General features: G+C 39.8%; 1 pseudogene; it reads left to right on the plus strand.

Moving 5' to 3' along the window:
* The first annotated feature begins 203 nt into the window (after window positions 1-203).
* Window positions 204-15,042, plus strand: LOC111979535 (transcription termination factor 4, mitochondrial-like; annotated as a pseudogene).
* Window positions 15,043-22,412: the final 7,370 nt, after the last annotated feature.

Genomic DNA, 22,412 nt, shown 5'->3' on the forward strand with positions numbered 1-22,412 from the left:
TCGTATACACAACACTGACCTCTGTTCGGACAAAGTTGTTACTGCAACATTATTTTATGAAACTAAACTAGGATATGCGATAAATGAGATGAAAAGGATGTTTATGGTTGTTCATTGTATGTTTACTTACTGTAAACATACTGTAAACATACTTTACTACTGAGTTCCCTGTATGTTCCTCCCTGCATGTTGTTTAGCTACAATGGTCCAGAGCCGGAGATGTGGTCTCTGGGGGTGCTGCTCTACACATTGCTGTTCAGTGAGAACCTCTTCTGTGATGTGGAAGAGACTCTGCAGGCCAAACTCAAGCCCCCTTTCCCCGTCTCCTTAGGTAGGACATCAGTCAGAAATCTCATACTGTAACACCTTAGGATATATTTGTTTCTTTTAGTCAGTTCAGGTTATGAGAGATGTGATTTTTCCTGTTAAATCAGGAATTCAGGAACACACATTTTAACATCTGCATTTTATCTTTAAAATTGACCCACAGACCCACTTTTCTGGGGGTCGAATGTTCAGTTTTCCTCTCCACAATCCTGCTAATAAACAGTCCTGTTGTGTCTTAACCTCTGGCCTGTGCTCCTCCAGACCGGCATGCTGTGCTGTCTGGGCTGCTGCAGCCTGACCCCCGACCGAGGATAACCCTGGAGCAGCTCCTACTGCAGAACTGGATCCACCAGCCCATCTGCCTGGCTGACTACAGCTGGGAGGAGGTGTTCCTCGACAGCAAGAGCCACGTTCAAGGTTTGTTGTTTTCTCTCATCTCCATTGGCTTTTTTMTMMTTTTTTTGCAATAGCTAATCAAGAAAATAAGAAAAAGACACTAATCTGTATYGGATTGTTTCAATATTAGAGCAGCCTCAGACATTCACCCATAGTCACTTTCTTCTCTTCACGGAGCTCATGAAGTACCTCTGAATTAATGAAGATTCTGAACTTCAGGGATGCATCTCAATAGTCTTACATGGCTTCCTCTTCCTCTCCTATTCCCTTTTATATGCACTGTCCTATTCTATGGGAAGGAGACAAGGGGTGGAAACCACTAGACTATTGGATGCATCCCAGGTCTCGTCATTGTATAGTAGGACACTGACAAACCCTAGGCCTCAATCCACAAAGCGTTTCAGAGTAGGACTGCTGATCTCGGATCAGGTCCCCAACCTGATCCAATATAATCTTATTCATTTTTCTCTAAAAGGCTAAACTGATCAGCACTCCTACTCCGAGAGGCTTTGTGGATACGGGCCCTAGACTGACAGAAGAAATGCTAAACACCAGGTCTGCTTTTACTACAATTTTTTTTTAAATTAAAACGTGGATAGCTGTATCTCAAAAGCTATTTATTTACTTCAAGTGAATACAACCTAAAAGATGAAGCAAAATAAAAATGGGCTGACTATATATTACGTACGGGTGCCTTTATTTGCTATAATCTATTTGTAGAGGAACTGTGCAGTATAGCATGAATATATCAGGCAGATAAGAATGTAGCATAGCTGCCAAAGCCTTAGGTCATAAGCTGAAGACTAGATTCACTACAAAATATAATACACTGAATCCTCAAGCCACCTCAAACTAGTTGCACATAAATTTGACTGATTTTAGATGCAACTGGTCTCCAACAGTCCAGATGCATTCACTTTGCTTTTCTGTTATCTGATATATTAAAGCAGACATGTTAATCGAAGAAATAGTAGTGTTAACTGCTTATTTTATTATCGTGTTGAGTGCACAATTGTAAATATTTGTTACAGTATTTTCATTTTCATTTCATTCTCATTAATAAATGCTTCATCACAGTTTCACAGACTGTTTTCCTTTTTTTATTCATTGTCAATCAAATATACAAATATTTAGCTACTTTAATAATGATAACTTGAAACTTGAGATTGGAGTCGGAGCCAATGTAGATTTTTGGAGGATTGTTGGAGAAATGGAGGAAACTGATGTGGAGCTTGCATCCGGTGATGGAAAAAAAGGATGAGTGGACTTTTGTCCAATTATTGTGGAAAATGCATCTCGTGCTGCAGATACCCCATCATTACACCATGACATTCGTCGGTTTCTGTATTGAGTGCATGCGCTTCACAAAAAAATGTTATGGGCCAAATAATAAATACATCAATTATTAAATGGTAAAAATGTATTACCTGTTAATGTGGCATGAACACAATAGGCATATTTTCATCTGATTTCATCTGATATTTTTATTTCAAAAAGTAGGCTACCTGTACATGTTCGGCCAATCCAAAATAATTCCAGCATCCAAACTGCAAACTCCAAACTGCATCCAAACTGCATGTATATTCGCTCCATTTGATGAATGGAAACAGAAACCTGTTACAGAAATCTGTTACAAAACAACCACAAATGTGCCAAATGACATACAGCGATTTCCATTGATTAAGCCAGGTTAATTGATGCGTCTTGCAGACAAATTTACCTTTTTGTAGCCTGAAAAGTCAGGACACCTGTAATGGAGCGGAAACTGTCCCGGGAAAAACAGGATGGTCCCCCTAACACACATGGTCAATTTACTAGATCGATTAGGCTACAATGTGWATTACCATGAACTTCTACTAGGCCTACCTGTAGCAAGTGTGTAGTGTTAAGAAAATAGGTGGGGAAACTGATTGCGGGTCACAGTGAAAAAAGTAATGCTCCCTGTACTTTCAATGCATTTCTTCAGAAAAAATGGGGTAAACTGCGTTTATTTGTGTTTACCCTCCACTAGGCCGATAGCCTATCCTCTCAGCCAAAGCAATTTTAAACACATGAACACACAGAGAATAGGTAGCCTATATTCAATATAATACATGAGTTGTATCAAAACATGTTTTACACCACAGTATATTAGTCATCCATAATCCATGAATTAATGCTTGGATTCTCTACAGATCATGTGACATAAAACACTACCTTTCTTTCCTTACATTAATGACATTTATGACAGCGCTATGTGCCATTATTAAGCATTTAACAATTGAATTAGAGCGTTGAACTTAAACCCTGTACGAAACATGGATTTAYGAAAATGCACTTTGTGTAACATTTCATTATGTTTCGCCGTGAAAACAGTTCTCATGGGCACACAAATCCAAAAATAATGTACTTCAAAGTCAAATGCTTCTAACCGAAAGAGTCAACTAGCCTATAGGCCTACTGTCTTTAACGTATGCTTCTTGGATGGATTGGATGTGCGTTGGTGTCCAGCTGTGGGCTAGTTGTCTAGTGATATTGTCGACCATCATCAGCTGATCCAGGAAAGAAAACAAATATTGATCTAAAATAATCAAGCTAAATTAATGGTCTACTACTTCTGGGCACCGAGAACACCAGTACCCAGCCCACACCTGAAAAACAAAGCAATGAGCACTCCGAAACAGCTGACTGACAGAAGCAAACAATGAATCGACAGATAAAGGTGAATGCACCAATTTGTAAGTCGCTCTGGATAAGAGCGTCTGCTAAATGACTTAAATGTAAATGTAAATGTAATAAATCTAACGCATACAGGCATAAGCTATTTTTATCAAGGACACATGGCGAACGGAAATGAGGAAGTACAGAGAAAAATGGATGCGCAACGGAGTTCAACTGAAGCGGAAATTCTGAACTATTGAGTGGACGCCTCCCACTAGAAATAAAGGGTTTAAACCATGACAGAGAGGTTTGGGTGTTCATTTCATTGGAACCTTTTATTTTTATATTTACCACCGTAAAACCCATTTACCACTGAATTTCAAACAAATAGAAGAAGTTGTATTTGTATTTATTACGGATCCCCATTAGCTGCTGCCAAGGCCAAGGTTTTTTTTCCTGTCGTCCAGCAAAATTCAGGCAGTTTATACKATTTTAAAAACATTACAATACATTCACAGATTTCATAACACACTGTGTGCCCTCAGGCCCCAACTCCACCGCTACCACGTATCTACAGTACTAAATCCATGTGTATGTGTGTGTGTAGTACGTATATTATTGTGTGTGTGTGTGTGTGTGTGTGTGTATGCATGTGTCTGTGCCTATGTTTTTGTTGCTTCACAGTCCCCGCTGTTCCATAAGGTGTTTTTTTATCTGTTTTTTAAATCTAATTTAACTGCTTGCATCAGTTACTTGATGTGGAATAGAGTTCCATGTAGTCATGGCTCTATGTAGTACTGTGCACCTCCAATAGTCTGTTCTGGACTTGGGGACTGTGAAGAGATCTCTTGTGGCATGTCTTGTGGGGTATGCATGGGTGTCCGAGCTGTGTGCCAGTAGTTTAGACAGAGAGCTTGGTGCATTCGTCATGTCAATACCGCTCATAAATACAAGTAGTGATGAAGTCAATCTCTCCTCCACATTGAGCCAGGAGAGATTGACAAGCATATTATTAATATTAGCTCTCTGTGTACATCCAAGGGCCAGCTGTGCTGCCATGTTCTGAGCCAATTGCAATTTGTCCTTTTTGGAACTTGCTCAATTTCCACATTATTTATAACAAGATTTAGTTGAGGTTTAGGGTTTAGTGAATCTTTTGTCCCAAATACAATGCTTTTAGTTTTTGAAATATTTATGGCTAACGTATTCCTTGCCACCCACTCGGAAACTAACTGCAGCTCTTTGTTAAGTGTTGCAGTCATTTCAGTCGCTGTAGTAGCTGACGTGTATAATGTTGAGTCATCCACATACATAGACACTCTGGCTTTACTCAAAGTCAGTGGCATATCGTTAGTAAAAATTGAAAAAAGCAAGGGGCCTAAACAGCTACTCTGGGGAATTCCTGATTCTACCTGGATTATGTTTGAGAGGCTTCCATTAAATAGCACCCTCTGTGTTCTGTTAGACAAGTAACTCTTTATCCACATTATAGCAGGGGGTGTAAAGCCATAACACATACGTTTTTCCAGCAGCAGACTTTGATCGATAATGTCAAAATTTCTCTCAGCTAATCATCAGTCATTTGTGTAAGTGATGTGCTTGTTGTTTTTTCTTGAGTAGGCAGCTTGATGATAGCCAGTCAATATTTAAATCACCCAGAAAATATACTTCTCTGTTGAAATCACATACATTATCAAGCATTTCACAAATATTATCCAGATACTGACTGTTAGCACTTGGTGGTCTATAGCAGCTTCCCACAAGAATGGGCTTTAGGTGAGGCAGGTGAACCTGTAACCATATTCAACTGTATTTAACATTAGATCGTCTCTAAGCTTTACAGGAATATGGTTCTGAATATAGYCCTTAACACCGCCCCCGTTGGCAATTCTGTATTTTTGGTAGATGTTATAACCATGTATTACTACCACTGTATCATTAAAGGTATTATCTAAGTGTGTTTCAGAGATAGCCAGAATATGAATGTCATCTGTTACAAGCAAGTTATTGACTTCATGGACCTTGTTTCTTCATGGGCCTTCATATGTTAATATGGGCTATTTTTAGCACTTTTCTTGGTTACTTGATTGTTTTTAATGCTTTATTGGGAAGCTTATCAGAAGTAGGCTTACTCATGTTATTTACATTGGAGCTAATAGTGCAGGGTGAGCTGCACAAAGTGGTCTTGCTACTAGGGCACACCGCCTCAGTGCTAACAGTGTAACTCTGGTTCATAGGCTCATGATTACTGCATACAATAGCTGTTGGATAAACAAGGATAATAGCTGTGGGATAAACAGAAGTATTCGGTGCAATTAGGGGTACATACATTAAATGACTTACATTGTGTTTGCCATTGCCCCTAGGATCATGTACATTTGATGCAGAATTATGATGACTCATTGTCACAATGGTAGGGATTATTAACTGAGCTGGTCTTGGATCATTGACCAGTCATTGTTTCAACGCAGCCTTGAAATGTGTGGACATTTCAGGAGTCCAGGAGCCAAGATGATTTGGATGGACTCCGTCATTTCTGTAGAGTATCTTCTGTTTCTAGAAGGTGTCAAAGTTATCTATAAAAATGACTCCAGCAGAGCTACAGTAGTCTTTTAGCCAGATGTATAATGTCAGCAGTCTGCTGAATCTTTCCACCCGTGGCCTAACAATGGTAATGGACCTGAATTGATTGGCCATTTTTTGAGTTTTTTAATGCTAAAATCAGTTCTTTAAAATCGATTTTCAAATGTTCCGAGCTGGCCCTTCTGATGTCTTTTGACCCCACAAGGACTACGACAGTGTCAGCTCCTGGCATCTGTGGTAGAACAGTCGGAAGCATCTTGTTATGTCCTGTACTCGTGCTCCTGGGCATCACAGGGTTATTGCCTTGGGAACCGAGATGTTTCTCTCCATAGAGCTGCCTATGATGACAGCTGGTGATGTTGAACGGGTCGGTCTCTCAGGCAGCCTCACGGTCTGATGAGGGTGGGAGCTCCAAGGATCTGAACCTGAGGTAGAAGCCACCGAAGAGGGAGACAGAACCGAGGACAAAGATGCAGGTACCTCCGGATTCGATCTTGAATGAGAAGCCCCCAATGAAGAAGGCGCCGGAACCTCTGGATCCAGGGTGGCAAAGCTGTTTCTGGTCTATGTCAGTTCCGGGTTCAACATCTCCATGGAGACCCCCGTTGCCAGAGGACGCTTTCTTCGACTTGGCGGCGAGTGACGTACCTCCATGGCTGGTTGGTTGGGTCGAGAACAACTCTGTTCTCCAGGGAAGGGGAAGACCCCCTCAGGGATGGAACCCTGCCGAGCACCGGCCAGTTGGCTGTGGAGAGCCGACACTGTGGCCAAACTTCCACCAGACCAGAGCGGGCACAGCAATTTAGCCGAAAAGAGGCGTAGGATCCAAAATAAAATGAAAGTACCAAAAAACACTGTCAGCTTTGAAACTGAGGTCTTTAGTTCAAGTTTCGGCGTTCAACGCGTTCAACAACAACAACCATATGTRGCGTTCTGATGTGCTGTTGAGAATGGTTCAATTAGCATTATTTAGAGACATTTAGGAACATTTAAATGATTGTTTCTGAAGCTGAATGATTTCGAGGATTAATTCAAACATTTCACATCTGATGAGCTACATGAAGTTCTGTCTCGTGTGTTCCCACCCTCGCAGGCCCCAGAGCCAGTGTAGGGAGTCAGACCCTTTTCCAGTAGATGACACACTGACTTCAGGCACAGATGCGCATGATTCTTGGCGACAATAAGAAAGTCATCGCCATCTGCGCCCATTCAACATAGCCTAGATTTACGTTTTTATTACATCTAAATAAATTAACTTTTTTGTGTTCTCTTATGCTTACAATTATGTTTTGTTTCTTGCTTGAACAGTCGCTAAGATTATATTTGGTTGTGATCTTTGCAAAATAACTARTTTGGATGCAGCAGTTGTTAGCTAGAATGCTACCGCTCATTGATATAGGCTGTAGAAAAAGCTAGCCAAAGAGCCATTTTACCGGTTGAAGTTGAAAGGTTTTTTAATTAAGTATAATGCCGTTAATTTGCGATGATGACACAAACATTAAATTAAGCAGGACATTTATACGAGCCTTAAAATCCAATTATAATCCAAAAGTAGTGTGAAATCAGAGTGCGCAGCTGAACATTGTATGCTGGAAACACTCGGTTTGTTATTTTTGAATAAAACATAACCAGTATTCGTTAAATATAAATACCAAACTTGTTTTTGCGTGGATTCCGTGATGCGGTTAGCTTTTTTATTTATTTTACCTTTATTTAACTAGGTAACTCAGTTAAGAACAAATTCTTATTTTCAATGACAGCTTAGGAACAGTGGGTTAACTGCCTTGTTCAGTGGCAGAATTACAGATTTGTACCTTGCTGGCTCGGGGATTTGATCTTGCAACGTTTTGGATACTAGTCAACACTCTAACCACTAGGCTATGCTGCCGCCCCAGCTAGGACCGCTATATCTTGTCTCGTAATCCCGCTTAACAGACAGGTTGAAGCCTGCTTGACAGAGCCGCTAAGCTGCTAGCCATCAAGTTAACGAAGTTAGTGCCAGATGAGTTTTGTATCTGGATAACATGTGTGAAATGCTTGAAAATGTATTTGATATCAACAGAGAGGTATATTTTCTGGGAGATTTAAATATTGACAGGCACTCATCAAGCTGCCCACTCAAGAAAAAGCTTCAAACTGTAACCAGTGCCTCCCAACCTGGTTTAGGTTATCAGTCAACCTACCAGGGTAGTTACAAACAGCACAGGAAATAAATCATCAACATGTATTGATCACATCTTTACTAATGCTGCAGAAATTTGCTTGAAAGCAGTATCCAGATCCATCGGATGTAGTGATCACAATAAGGTAGCCATAGGAAAACGAAAATTCCAAAGGCTGGGCCTAATATAGTGTWTAAGAGGTGTATAAGTGTATAAGTGTATAAGAGGTTAATAAATAAGTTTTGTAGTGATTCCTATGTTGTTGATGGAAAGATTATTTGTTTGTCCATGGTGTGTAATGAGGAGCAAACTGACACATTTATGAAATTGCTTATTCCAGTTACTAATAAACGTGCAACCATTAAGAAAATGACTGTAAAAACTGTTAAATCCCCMTGYATTGATGAGGCATTTAAAAATTGTTTGGTTGAGAGGGATGAGGCTAAAAGAATGGCAAATAAGTATGGCTGCACAACCGATTGGCAAACGTATTGCAAATTGAGAAATCATGTGACTAAACTGAATAAAAAGAAAAAMAAGAAACTACACTATGATGGCTCATTAATCACAAAACCGACTGATATTGCCAACTACTTGAATGATTTATTAATTGGCAAGATTAGCAAACTTTGGCATGACATGCCAGCAACAAATGCTGACACTACACATTCAAGTATATCTGAACAAATTATGAAAGACAAGTGTTGTAATTTTAAATTCCGTAAAGGGATTGTGAAAGAGGTGAAAACATTTGTTGTCTATCAACAATGACAAGCCACCGGGCTCTGACAACTTGGATAGAAAATTACTGAGGATAATAGCGGACGATATTGTCATTCCTATTTGCATATTTTCAATTTAAGCCGACTAAAAAAGTGCGCGCCCCCAGGSCTGGAGGGAAGCAAAAGTCATTCTGCTACCTAAGAATAGTAAAGCACCCTTTACTGGCTCATTGGCATTTGTATTCTTTACAACTTTTACTTGACTACATTCCTAAAGAAAATAATGTACTTTTAACTCAATAAGCTTTTCGCTACACCCGCAATAACATCTGCTTAATATGTGTWTGTGACCAATAAAATTTGATTTGAAATAGCCAACCAATCAMTCTGTTACCAACTCTTAGTATACTTTTGGGAAYAATTGTGTTTTACCAGATACAWTGCTATTTTACAGTAAAGAAATTGACAACAGACTTTCAGCACACTTATAGGTAAGGACATTCAACAAGCACAGCACCTAACATCTCTTGGGTAGGGGGCAGTATTTTCACGTCCGGGTGAAAAGCGTGCCCAAAGTAAACTGCCTGTWACTCAGGCCCAGAAGCTAGGATATGCATATACTTGTTAGATTTGGATAGTGAACACTCTAAAGTTTCTAAACCTGTTAAAATAATGTCTGTGAGTATAACATAACTGATATGGCAAGCGAAAACCTGAGGACAAACCATCCCAAAAAGACAAAATTCAGCCTACCACTATATTCAATGGCTGTCACTTTTATTATAAGGTGAAGTCCTCCCAGATTGCAGTTCCTAGGGCTTCCACTAGATGTCAACAGTCTTTAGAAAGAGTTTCAGGCTGGTTTTTGGAAAAATGAGCCAGAAATTGTAGTTTTTCTAGGTGGCTACCATTTTGTCTGTAGTGTTTCCAAGCGCGTGAATGAGAACGCGTTCTTTGGTATTTTTCTCCGGTAAAGACAATAACGATTCTCCGTCTTAAATTTGAGCGTTTATTTATGTATTAGGGTACCTAAGGTTTGATTATAAACGTTGTTTGACTTGTTTGGAAAAGTTTATTAGTAACGTTTGGGATTCATTTTGTATGCATTTTGAAGGAGGGAAACTTTTTGAAATCTGACACAGCGGCTGGATTAATAAGAAGTTAAGCTTTATTTTGATGTATTACACTTGTGATTTTGTGAAAATTTTATATTTATAATTCTGTAGTTTGAATTTCGCGGTCTGCAATTTCACCGGATGTTGGCCAGGTGGGACYCTACCGTTCCACCTGGCCAACAAATGACTGATGATTGGCTGAGAGAAATTGATGATAAAAAGATTGCGGGGGCTGTTTCGTTAGACTTCAGTGCGGCTTTTGACATTATCAATCATAGTCTGCTGCTGGAAAAARGTATGTGTTATGTCTTTACACRCCGCTATATTGTGGATAAAGAGTTACCTGTCTAACAGAACACAGAGGTTGTTCTTTAATGGAAGCCTCTCCAACATAATCCAGGTAGAATCAGGAATTCCCCAGGGCAGTAGTATAGGCCCCTTACTTTTTTCAATCTTCACTAATGACGTGCTATGTATMCGGATGACTCTACACGATACACGTCAGCTACTAAAGCGACTGAAATGACTGCAACACTTAACAAAGAGCTGCAGTTAGTTTCAGAGTGGGTGGCAAGGAATAAAATAGTCCTAAATATTTCTGAAACGAAAAGCATTGTATTTGGGACAAATCATTCATTAAACCCTAAACCTCAACTAAATCTTGTTATAGATAATGTGGAAATTGAGCAAGTTGAGGTGACTAAACTACTTGGAMTATCCCTGGATTGTAAACTGTAATGGTCAAAACATATTGATACAACAGTAATTTATTATTATTATCATATATACACTACCTWTCAAAAGTTTGGGGTCACTTAGAAATGTCCCTGTTTTTTAAAGAAAAGCAATTTTTTMGTCCATTAAATTGATCAGAAATACAGTGTAGACATTGTTAATGTTGTAAATTACTATTGTAGCTGGAAACGGCAGATTTTTWATGGAATATCTACATAGGCGTACAGAGGCCCATTATCAGCAAAATAGCTTCTTATGGCTAGGGGTTCCGCTAGCAGAAAAATATTTTTTAGAAATATGTAACTTTCATACATTCACAAGTGCAATACACCAAATTAAACCTTAACTTCTTGTTAATCTACCCATTGTGTCCGATTTCAAAGACTTTACAGCGAAAGTACACCATATGATTATGTTAGGTCAGAGCCTAGTCACAAAAACACACACAGCCATTTTCCAGCCAAAGAGAGGAGTCACAAAAAGCAGAAATAGAGATAAAATGTATCACTAACCTTTGATGATCTTCATCAGATGGCACTCATAGGACTTCATGTTACACAATACATGTATGTTTTGTTCGATAAAGTTCATATTTATATCAAAAATCTCAGTTTACATTGGCGCTTTATGGTCAGTAATGTTGTGCCTCAAAAACATCCGTCAAATTTTCAGAGAACCCGATCAATTTACAGAAATACTCATAATAAACTTTGATAAAAGATACAAGTATTATGCACAGAACTATAGATATACTTCTCCTTAATGCAACCGCTGTGTCAGATTTCAAAAAAGCTTTACGGAAAAAGCAAACCATGCAATAATCTGAGTACGGCGCTCAGACACAAAAACAAGCCATGCAGATACTCGCCATGTTGTGGAGTCAGTAAAAGTCAGAAATAGCATTATAAATATTCACTTACCTTTGATGATCTTCATCAGAATGCACTCCCAGTAATCCCAATTCCACAATAAATGTTTGTTTTGTTCGATAAAGTCCATCATTTATGTCCAAATATCTCCTTTTGCTAGCGCGTTTGGTAAACAAATCCAAACTCACAAGGCGTGGGCAAGTCCAGGCAAAAGTTCAGACAAAAAGTTTAAAAAGTTATATTACAGTTCGTAGAAACATGTCAAACGATGTATAGAATCCATCTTTAGGATGTTTTTAACATAAATCTTCAATAATGTTCCAACCGGAGAATTCCTTTTGTCTTTAGAATTGCAATGGAACGCAGGTCACTCTGGCAGACCTCTGGTTGATTCAGCTCTCATTCGCCCCCACTTCACAGTAGAAGCCTCAAACAAGGTTCTAAAGACTGTTGACATCTAGTGGAAGACTTAGGAAGTGCAATATGACCCCATGGCACAGTGGTTGGAACCAAAAATCTCAAATTTGGACTCATAAGACCAAAGGACAGATTTCCACCTGTCTAATGTCCATTGCTTGTGTTTCTTGGCCCAAGCAAGTCTATTATTATTATTTGTGTCCTTAAGTAGTGGTTTCTTTGCAGAAATTCCAAAAGGAAGCCCTGATTCACGCAGTCTCCTCTGAACATTTGATGTAGAGATGTGTATGCTACTTGAACTCTGTGAAGCATTTATTTGGGCTGCAATTTCTGAGACTGGTAACTCAAATGAACTTATCCTCTGCAGCAGAGGTAACTCTGGGTCTTCCTTTCCTATGGCGGTTCTCATGAGAGCCAGTTTTATCATAGCACTTGATGGTTTCTGCGACTGCACTTGAAGAAACTTTGAAAGTTCTTCAAATGTTCCGCATTGACTGACCTTCATGTCTTAAAGTAATGGTGGACTGTCATTTATCTTTGCTTATTTGAGCGGTTCTTGCCATAATATGGACTTGGTATTTTACCAAATAGGGCTATCTTTCTGTATACCACCCCTACCTGGTCACAACACAACTGATTGGCTCAAATGCATTAAGAAGATAAGGAATTCCACAAATTAAGTTAAACCCTTGAATGACTAGGTGTGTCCAAACTTTTGACTGGTACTGTATATATTCTGATCCCCTACTTGCAGGTGAATGCGTAGATTATTATTGAAGTGTTTATATTCTACTATTTTCAACAAAATCACAAATATACGACTGGAACAGGGTTCCAATATGCTAGGGAGTAGTCCAAACAGGATTCTTGGGACTTCCCAACTCTATCACCCAATTTAAGTTTATATTTAAAARGGTAAGGGCATAGATAGAATAATGAGACCGATATTTCATCAGATGTATAAATGTMAAGCATCCGGTTGGCATTCCCACTCACTASRKAATATYGTCGTGAGAGGAAGCCCAGTGGCCTSCAGTGMGAGAATATGGAATGAGATGGATTTTGGCTGACATTCTGTTAATTTACRCATCAATGAAACATTTCATCTCAATACAGTTTACTGCTCTCAAAACTCAAATCTGTTACGAGCAGAGTGGACAAGTTTTGTATTCTTTACCCTTTGCCAGAGTTTCAAAAAATGGTGTTGTTTAGAAGGAGTGCAAAGGCGAATTGAGTTATTGCACACGTGCACTTCACAGCGTAGGCGTTCCCCAACGGAACTATGCAAATGTCGCTAGAACTGTGCTTGGCTCTGCCCACCTACTTGCTTGTTCTGCCCACTATGGCTCGTTTGTTCCCATTTGAAACGACAGGCTGTAGTCTATCTTGGTTTAGTTATAAAAAACATATATATTCAACCTGCCCTGTCCTGAGTCTAAGAACCATCCTTGGGAGACACAATGTGTGACAACCAGTTTTCACAACATGCAGACATTTCTACCAACAACCAGACTAGCACCCAGCATCAGCATACTGACCTGTCACAGCACCAACTGCGTCCGGGCAGGGAGCTATCCCTGCAAGCTCTCCTCGACATGGGCTTCACAGACAACCAGGCAGATCAACTCTTAGAGGCAGCAACCAGGCGTCGAGGAGGGCAGAGTGAACATGCCTTTTCTATTCTCATGGCTCTCATGGCTCTATTCTCGTCTAGTGTGTTGGAGAAGTGTCCAGAGTTGTTCTATGTGAAGGGCACTCAACTGCAGCAACGTATGGACAACCTGAGGAGACTAGGGCTGCTTGAAGTTGAGAGGATGAACCTCTCTTTGCATTGTATTGTCTCAGGTTATACAGGTTGAGGGTGTTGTTACCACATCACAGTTTGAGATAGGCCTAGAGCTGGATCATAGTGGTCTAAGTGTTATTTATTGTATTTATTCACAAAGCTATTGGATGTGTATGTGCATAACATCTTCCACCCATTTTCCATGGATGCTCTCGAACACAATCTCCCCTGTGTGTCTCTCTCTCTCCAGGCAATCTGCAGCGGGTGGTGGGGCCACTACCCCCAGATCCTGACCCTTCCTCCGAGGAGGGTAATCACAGTGGCCAGGTTTCTCAGAGAGAAGTGCACCTTCACTGTCCAGCAGGTCACTGACCTCTTCAGAGACTCTCCAGCCATGGTGCAGGATGACCTGGGAGAGCTAGAGTACAAGTTCCAGGTCAGAGGTCACACTCACTGGGAGTTGGGATTAAGGTAAAATATTTGAATGGGATTGAAAGCAAATTTTGGCTACAAGGCTTTTTCAGGTCAGACTCACTGGGAATTATWATGATGGAGTAGAAGAGTAAGATAAAAAAGACAAGGCTATTGAAAGGAGACTGTATTCTCAACGCAGTAAAGATATAATAAATTGATTGGTTCATGCTTTAGCTGCAAGACTACAAAAACATTTTGCTGAAAATTAAGCCTATATGTTTTTGAGTATGTTTGTCCTTTATGTCAAATATTTGACATTAGTTTTCTTTCTCTTCTTACACCTGTTTTCCCCATCCCTCTCYGCAGTACGCCTKCTTCCGCATGMGGGTCAAGCAGACGGAGATGGTGAAMTCCAAGCTGTTCTGGGTAACCATGGCGGCGGTACGCTATAGACACTGCTTCCTGGAGCACTAGGGGCGGTACCAGACCCCCGTCAAGAACGGCCAGACGCTCATCATCAACCCCAAACTTAACGACATTCTCGCCATCGCCGAAGAAACCTACCTCACCAACATCGCCATGGCAACGCAGGAGAAGTTTGAGGTGTTCCAGAAACTGATGGCAATAGGGTGGCAGGAAGAGGATGATGAGCAGGAGAGGGACATGGGAACTAACAGTGATGATGATGATGATGATGATGATGATGGTGATGAAGAGGAATATATAAAAAGTTGGTACAGGAGGAGGAGAAAGAGATGAAGGTAAAGATTGTGCGGGAACCTGTGATATCTGAAACAGGATGGACTTTGAAAAAGATCTAGCTGCTTATCACTTGAAAATGTAATAAAGTATTTTCATGTTGATTGCTTGACTGTTATTGAGGTTACTGTGTTGCATGAACATTCGGTACTACTGTGTGTCTGCCGTAAATGACTGTCCACTCATTGAACAAACACACAATTGTAAAAACACTAACATAGACACAGTTTGGGAACGTGTCCCATCTGATTCTCAAAACTGCACCTAACTGCCCATGAATTTATTTACTCGTCCAGTTTTCCCTGAGCTGCCAGGTATCCATGGCTACGCTAGGGTAAAGTGAAGTGGCAACCTTGAGGCATATGTTGACTAGTGTGTGTTCCCTGTCAGGGTTGGCCCTAGGCAGCATATGGCGGCTTGGAAATTAGTGTCGATCTGTCCCATTCTGAGATGAGATGATGTCAACACCATGAGAGCTAATAGATAAGAACACTCTGAACTGTTGTGGCTTACACCTGCTCTGTTAGTTTAGTCCCAACTGTCTGGATCGGAGGAGGAGAGTGTGCTTATTTACTGATTCTCTACGGCTGCATTTTATTCCACAAAGCTGTTTCCCTTCCTCTCTTCTKTTCTTCCCTTCATGGATGCTACAGGAGTGGATGGGGGAATGCAATATTGCGGAGACTGAAAGTGGCGCTATTGACAGATTTTTGGGATTCACATTAGCTTTTGCAGAAGCAGCAGCTACTCTTCCAGGGGTCCACAAAAACACAAAACATGACAAGTAACAAAAAACTGATAAACAAGGACAGTCACACAAATGTAAAATAAGATATTCAAACAATACCACAACAAAAATAATACAAACAATCAAACAAAAAAGATTGTTTTTTTTCATAGTCACAGTCATGATATGTTGTTTAATCCATTTTTTTTACAGTACATGTTGCTGTTTTCTTGAGTAATTGGAGATGGAAGGGAGTTCAATGTGATCATGGCTCTGTATACTACTGTAAATTGCCATGAATTTGTTTTGGACTGTGAAGAGACCCCTGGTGGCATGTCTTGTTGGGTATGTATGGGTGTCTGAGCTGAATGTTATTTGATTATGCAGACAATCTGGAATTTTAATCACTAATATTTATCATAACTAGGAGATGCAGTTAATTTCTCTTCAACCCTCAYCCAGGAAATACTGGTAAGCATGTTGTTGATGTTWGTTTTGTATGTGCAGTTAAGGGCAAGGCYTGCTGCTCTGTTTTGAGCCAGCTGCAGCTTTGCTAGGTCTRTCTTTGCTGCACTTGWCCATATTACCGTMCAGTAATCAAGATGGGACAAGACCAGTGCCTGATCAACTAGTACAGTTGATTTTTGTGTCAAACTCAGAACATCTTTTTGTAACAGACATACCTCTCCCCATCTTCACAACGACTTTGTCAATATGACCTGACCATGATAATTGACCATCCAATGTTATACCTYGGAGTTTAGCTTCCTSAYCTTMCTCAATACCCTTTATGCACAACTCCAGTTGAGGTTTAGGTCTTAGAGAATGTTTTGAACCCAATACAATGCTTTTAGTTTTAGATGTATTTTAGACCAGTTTATTATTAATCACCCATTCTGATACTGACTGTAACTCCTTATTTAMAATTTCAGTGAGCTTGCTGGCTTTGGGTGCTGACATGTAGAGTGTGTAATCATCCATGTAGATAGTCATTCAGGTTTTGTGTAAGACCAGTGGCAAATAATTTGTAAAAATAGAGAATAGTAAGTCCAAAAGCAACTGCCCTGAGGGACACCGCACTGTACATATCTGATGTTAGGGGAGCTTCCATTGAAAAACACTCTCTGGGTGCTATTGGATAAATAACTCTCCAACAATGTGATAGCAGGTGATATAAAGCCATAGCAATGAGTTTATTCAATAACAAATTATGATCAATAACATCAAAGGCTGCACTGAAATCTAACAATACAGCTCCAACTATAAATCGTAGTATCCATTTATTTCAACCAATCTGTCATCTGAGCAGTGCTGTACAAGTTGAGTGCAATTCTCTATATGCATGCTGAAAGTCAGTAGTTAACTTCTTCTCTGAAAATAGCATTGCATTTGGTCAAACGCAATTCTCTCTATCAGTTTACCAAGAACCGGCAGAAAACTGATTGGGCGGCTGTTAGAGCCAGCAAAGGGTGATTTACTATTTTTAGGAAGTGGAATTACATTAGCTTCCTTCCACAGGCACACACACTCCTTTAGGCTTTGGTTAAATACACTGCTCAAAAAATAAAGGGAACACTTAAACAACACAATGTAACTCCAAGTCAATCACACTTCTGTGAAATCAAACTGTCCACTTAGGAAGCAACACTGATTGACAATAAATTGCACATGCRGTTGTGCAAATGGAATAGACAAAAGGTGGAAATTATAGGCAATTAGCAAGACACCCCCAATAAAAGAGTGGTTCTGCAGGTGGTGACCATTTACATTTACATTTAAGTCATTTAGCAGACGCTCTTATCCAGAGCGACTTACAAATTGGTGCATTCACCTTATGATATACAATGTAGAAAATAGTAAAAAAATAAAAAAATTATAATTGAATGAGTAGGTGTTCTAAATCTTTTGATCGGTAGTGCATGTACAGTTGAAGTCGYAAGTTTACATACACTTAGGTTGGAGTCATTAAAACTAGTTTTTCAACCATTCCACAATTTTTTTGTTAACAAACTATAGTTTTGGCAAGTCGGTTAGGACATCTACTTTGTGCATGACGCAAGTGGTGTTTTTTTGTGGTGAAAAAATATTTTCATTGTGAGGGCCAACGTCATCTCACGTTTGTAACAACCGGTTACACTTGAATAATATCCAACCAATCTCAACTGATTGGATATTATGGTCTCATTCGATTTAACAAGGAAGTTAAATTGCCAAACGTACCTTTTGCCAGGTTGAATAATTGGGATAAGGACCTCACTAATTTGTTCCAACCAATGAGACATATTAAACTGTCAATCTTAACCTAGATACAGCGAGACTTTCAGGTCAGTTAACGTTTAATTCCCAGATGGCCTATAAAGGCATGATTAATCATTAACATTGATTAATCAATTAAATTTGCATTTGCAAATTAATTGACGTCCAACTCCCACATTACTGATCCAGTATTGATTCATTAACGTCTATAAATAGATAAAAATCGTTTTGACAGCTTCCAACAACTCAAAACCCAAACTTTATAGAAAAACAAAATATATATATATATATACACATACTGTATATATGTACTGTATGTACAGTTGAAGTCGGAAGTTTACATACACTTAGGTTGGAGTCATTAAAACTGACTTTTCAACCACTCCACACATTTCTTGTTAACCAACTATAGTTTTGGCAAGTCGGTTAGGACTTAGATCTACTTTGTGCATGACAAGTAATTTTTCCAACAATTGTTTACAGACAGATTTTTTAAGATTATTCAGATTATAATTCACTCCAGTTGGTCAGAAGTTTACATACCCTAAATTGACTGTGCCTTTAAACAGCTTGGATAATTCCATTAGAAAATTGCAAAAYGGTTTTCTAATGATCAATTAGCCTTTTAAAATTATAGACTTGTAGTAGCTAACACAACGTGCCATTGAAACACAGGAGTGATGGTTGCTTATAATGGGCCTCTGTACACCTATGTAGATAATCCATAAAAGGTCTGCCGTTTCCAGCTACAATAGTCATTTACAACATTAACAATGTCTACACTGTATTTCCGATGCTATTTTAATGGACTTTTTTTTTTCTTTCTTTAAAAAACGAGGACATTTCTAAGTGACCCTAAACTTTTGAACGGTAGTGTACGTTTTTTTCAATAACAGGTTATGGTCAATAATATCAAAGGCTTCACTGAAATCTAACAGTACAGCTCCCACAATCTTCTTATTATCAWTTTATTTCAACAATCATCAGTCATTTGTGTCATTGCAGTACATGTTGAGTGCCCTCTATAATCATGCTGAAAGTCTGTTGTTAACAGAGAAACATTATATTTGGTCAAACACATTTTTTCCCAACAGTTTGCTAAGAGCTGGCAGGTCTGCTGTTAGAACCAGTAAAGGCCGCTTTACCTCTCTTGGGTAGCAGAATTACGTTGGCTTCCATCCAAGTTGTCAATGCCAGGAGGTTTGTCATTATTGATCGATAACAATAATTTTCCCACCTCTCCCACACTAACTTTACAAAATTCAAACTTGCAATGCTTTTCTTTCATTATTAGTTTTTTTATGCATGAATACAATTGCTCACTGTTCGTTGTTGGCATTTCCTGCCTAAGTTTACCCACTTTGCCAGTGAAATAGCATTAAAATAATTGGCAACATCAAATGGTTTTGTGATGAATACGAAAGATGGAGTTGAATTTGTCTTTCTGCCCATAATTTCATTTAAAGTACTCCAAAGTTGTTTTCCATTATTCTTTATATCATTGATCTTGGCTTCATAACACAGTTTCTTCTTCTTTTTGTTGAGGTTAGTCACATAATTTCTCAATTTGCAGTAAGTAAGCCAGTCAGATGTACAGCCAGACGTATTAGCCACTCCTTTTGCCCCATCTCTTTCAACTATACATTTGATTCCTCATCAATCCATGGAGCCTTAACAGTTCTAACAGTCAGTTTCTTAACAGGTGCATGTTTATCAATAACTGGAAGAAGCAATTTCATAAATTCATCAAGTGCAGTGTCTGGATGCTCCTCATTAATCACATRAGACATTGAAATATTTTCAACATCATCCACATAAGAGCGACAGCAAAGTRTTTTGTAGGATCTCTTATACACTATTTTAGGCCCTGCTGTTGAAACCTTGGCTTTCCTGGATATAGCCGCTATATTYTGATCACTGCATCCAATGGGTACGGATACAGCTTTATAACAAAGTTCTGCGCTATTAGTAAAAATGTGATCGATACATGTGGATGATCTTGCTCCTGAAGTGTTTTGTAAACACCCTGGTAGGTTTATTAATAACCTGAACCAGAATACAGGCACTGGTTACAGTAAGAAACGTCCTCTTGAGCGGACAGCTTATATTCAGGTCCCCAAGAAAGTAGACCTCTCTGTTTACATCACATACATTATCAAGCAATTCACACATATTATTTAGATACTGACTGTTAGCACTTGGTGGCCTACAGCAACACTCCAAAAGAGAAGGCTTTAGATGTGCCAAGTGAACCTGCAACCACAACACCTCAATAACACTTGACATATGATCTTCTCCAAGCATTACAGGGGTATGGCTCTAAAATTATACAGCTACACCTCCCCCATTAAGCATTTCTGTATCTTCTATAGATGTTATATCCTTGTATTGCTACTGCTGTATCATCAAATGAATTATCTAAGTGAGTCAGAAATGGCAAATATATGAATGCTATCTGATGTTAGCAAGTTATTGATTTAATGAACCTTATTTCTAACGCTACATATATTAATATGTGCAGTTTTCAGCCCTTTCCTGGGTAGCTTATCAGAGATGGACATAATACTGAAAAGAGAAAACAAAGAAAGAGAATAAAGTCTACATTCAGCAGTCCATTAATCAATTGGTGTGTGTGTATGTGTGTGTGCTGCGAGGTTGAAGCTACGAACCCATATGCTTGGCTCTCTTATCCCTTCCAGGCTTCTGGGATGGAGGGTGGACAATGAGCCTGTCATAGCGGATGTAAGCAATGTCCCCATGCGCTCTGGCAGCTTTCGTGGCTGGGATCAGTTCTTTCCTCTTCTGGAACAGGAATGGAAGAGCTATTGCCATTCAAATAAATGTTTCTGTTAAACATTTATCCCCGCTTCATTAGCTAGTTGGGCCCTGCAGCCCACATTGGTTTGCCAATCTCAGAATTTAGAGAGCTTGCGGGCACAGCTTTTGAGGCATCAAAGAGCCTTGACATCTCGGGTTTTGAAAATTGAACAGGAACACTCACCCCAGTTTGAGGGTGCGTTAACAGAGATAGGAGCGTTGAGAGATGGTGCGCAACGAAGGTGGTGAGACCACGAAACCACGATACCAATAACCACCACTGTCAAAATAGCTATAAAGTACATCGCCAGCGAAACGACTACCACTACGATCAACCTGATCGCTAAGTTCCTGCAGCCTACCCACACAAAGTGTCAAGGCCCAAGGGTAACAAGGGTAACAAAAGCTTCAATGATGACCCAAGCATAAACCAATACTCTCTAGAAGCTTTGCTCAGAGAAGTACAAAACTGCCAAAACCATGACTAGGCGTGGATTTGCCGGACAACAGGTTTGCCAAAATGTACACCATTTGCGAGGTTGGACACAATCAAATTACGAGAGCCTATCCAGGGCCCACTCGATCAAGAAACAAGCCTTGTACTATAGACTCAGATACAAATATTGCAACGCACAAAGTAAACATCACAATAGCCAATTCCACTCAAACTCCGATGAGTCGATCTGTTTTAACCGTGAACACAAATGACACATCACGCCGTTGCGAACGTTCACTCCACTTTGTGGGGAATATGATCACAAAACGCAACTCAGAGAGGCCATACCTCAAAACAGTCCTGGAGGACTGCTTAACCTGTAATGCGCTAATTGATTTGGTCTCGACAATATCACTTACCTCTCAAACATTGTTCAATGATTTCAATGGGGCTTTGAACTCAGCTGAACATTGGTTAAAAACGGAACGATGCGACACTAAACTTCGAGGTTTCACTCAGACTACCTCGCCTCTCACATTGAGACTCATGCTGAAACTTCGTGACAGAATATGTACTAATATGTACTCAAAGACCTATCACTTGTTCACCCTGTGTATGTTACCAGCCTTGAAACTGAACACCTGCTACTCGGAGCAGACTTGATGGATCGTTTGATCCSACTAATGGACTGGAAAACCAACCAAATATGGTCATAGGTAACCGTGCCGTCTCCACTGACCACACTGTCTTCTCCTAACGCTAGCTGCAACACAGTCATCCACAAGGGGTGTCTGTCGAAAGAACCCCTCMGGAAAAAGACCATTTGACACCTCTTGGTGCAGAACCTGACTCAAGCGGATATTACAATATCTCGTCATATTCAATCAGTAAACCTGTTTGACTATTKTTTTCATGATTTTGAGCCTGCAGTCTCTGTGATTGAGCAACTTCCCTCCTCCTTGGAGTCATGTGATACCGTCACTAAGATTAACTTATCTTGTCCTTCAGACACTTCCGCAAGCAGGAATAAAAYCATCAATGTGCAGAGTGGACTCTGCTTCCGAAGATACATTTTCCATTTTGAAAGGACTGAAACCCTTTTCTATGACACTAATGGCATCAGTCCCTCACTGACCCGATGACTCCCACTGGTGAAACACTGTGCGACATCACAGAAAGATATCCTCATCTCAGTTCGCAGGTGCTGGAACGGTTGCCACACGCGGATGCTGTGGTGACTGGCAGGCCACG

This window comes from Salvelinus sp. IW2-2015, linkage group LG19, assembly GCF_002910315.2.
Source record: "Salvelinus sp. IW2-2015 linkage group LG19, ASM291031v2, whole genome shotgun sequence".
In the NCBI taxonomy this organism is placed as follows: domain Eukaryota; kingdom Metazoa; phylum Chordata; class Actinopteri; order Salmoniformes; family Salmonidae; genus Salvelinus; species Salvelinus sp. IW2-2015.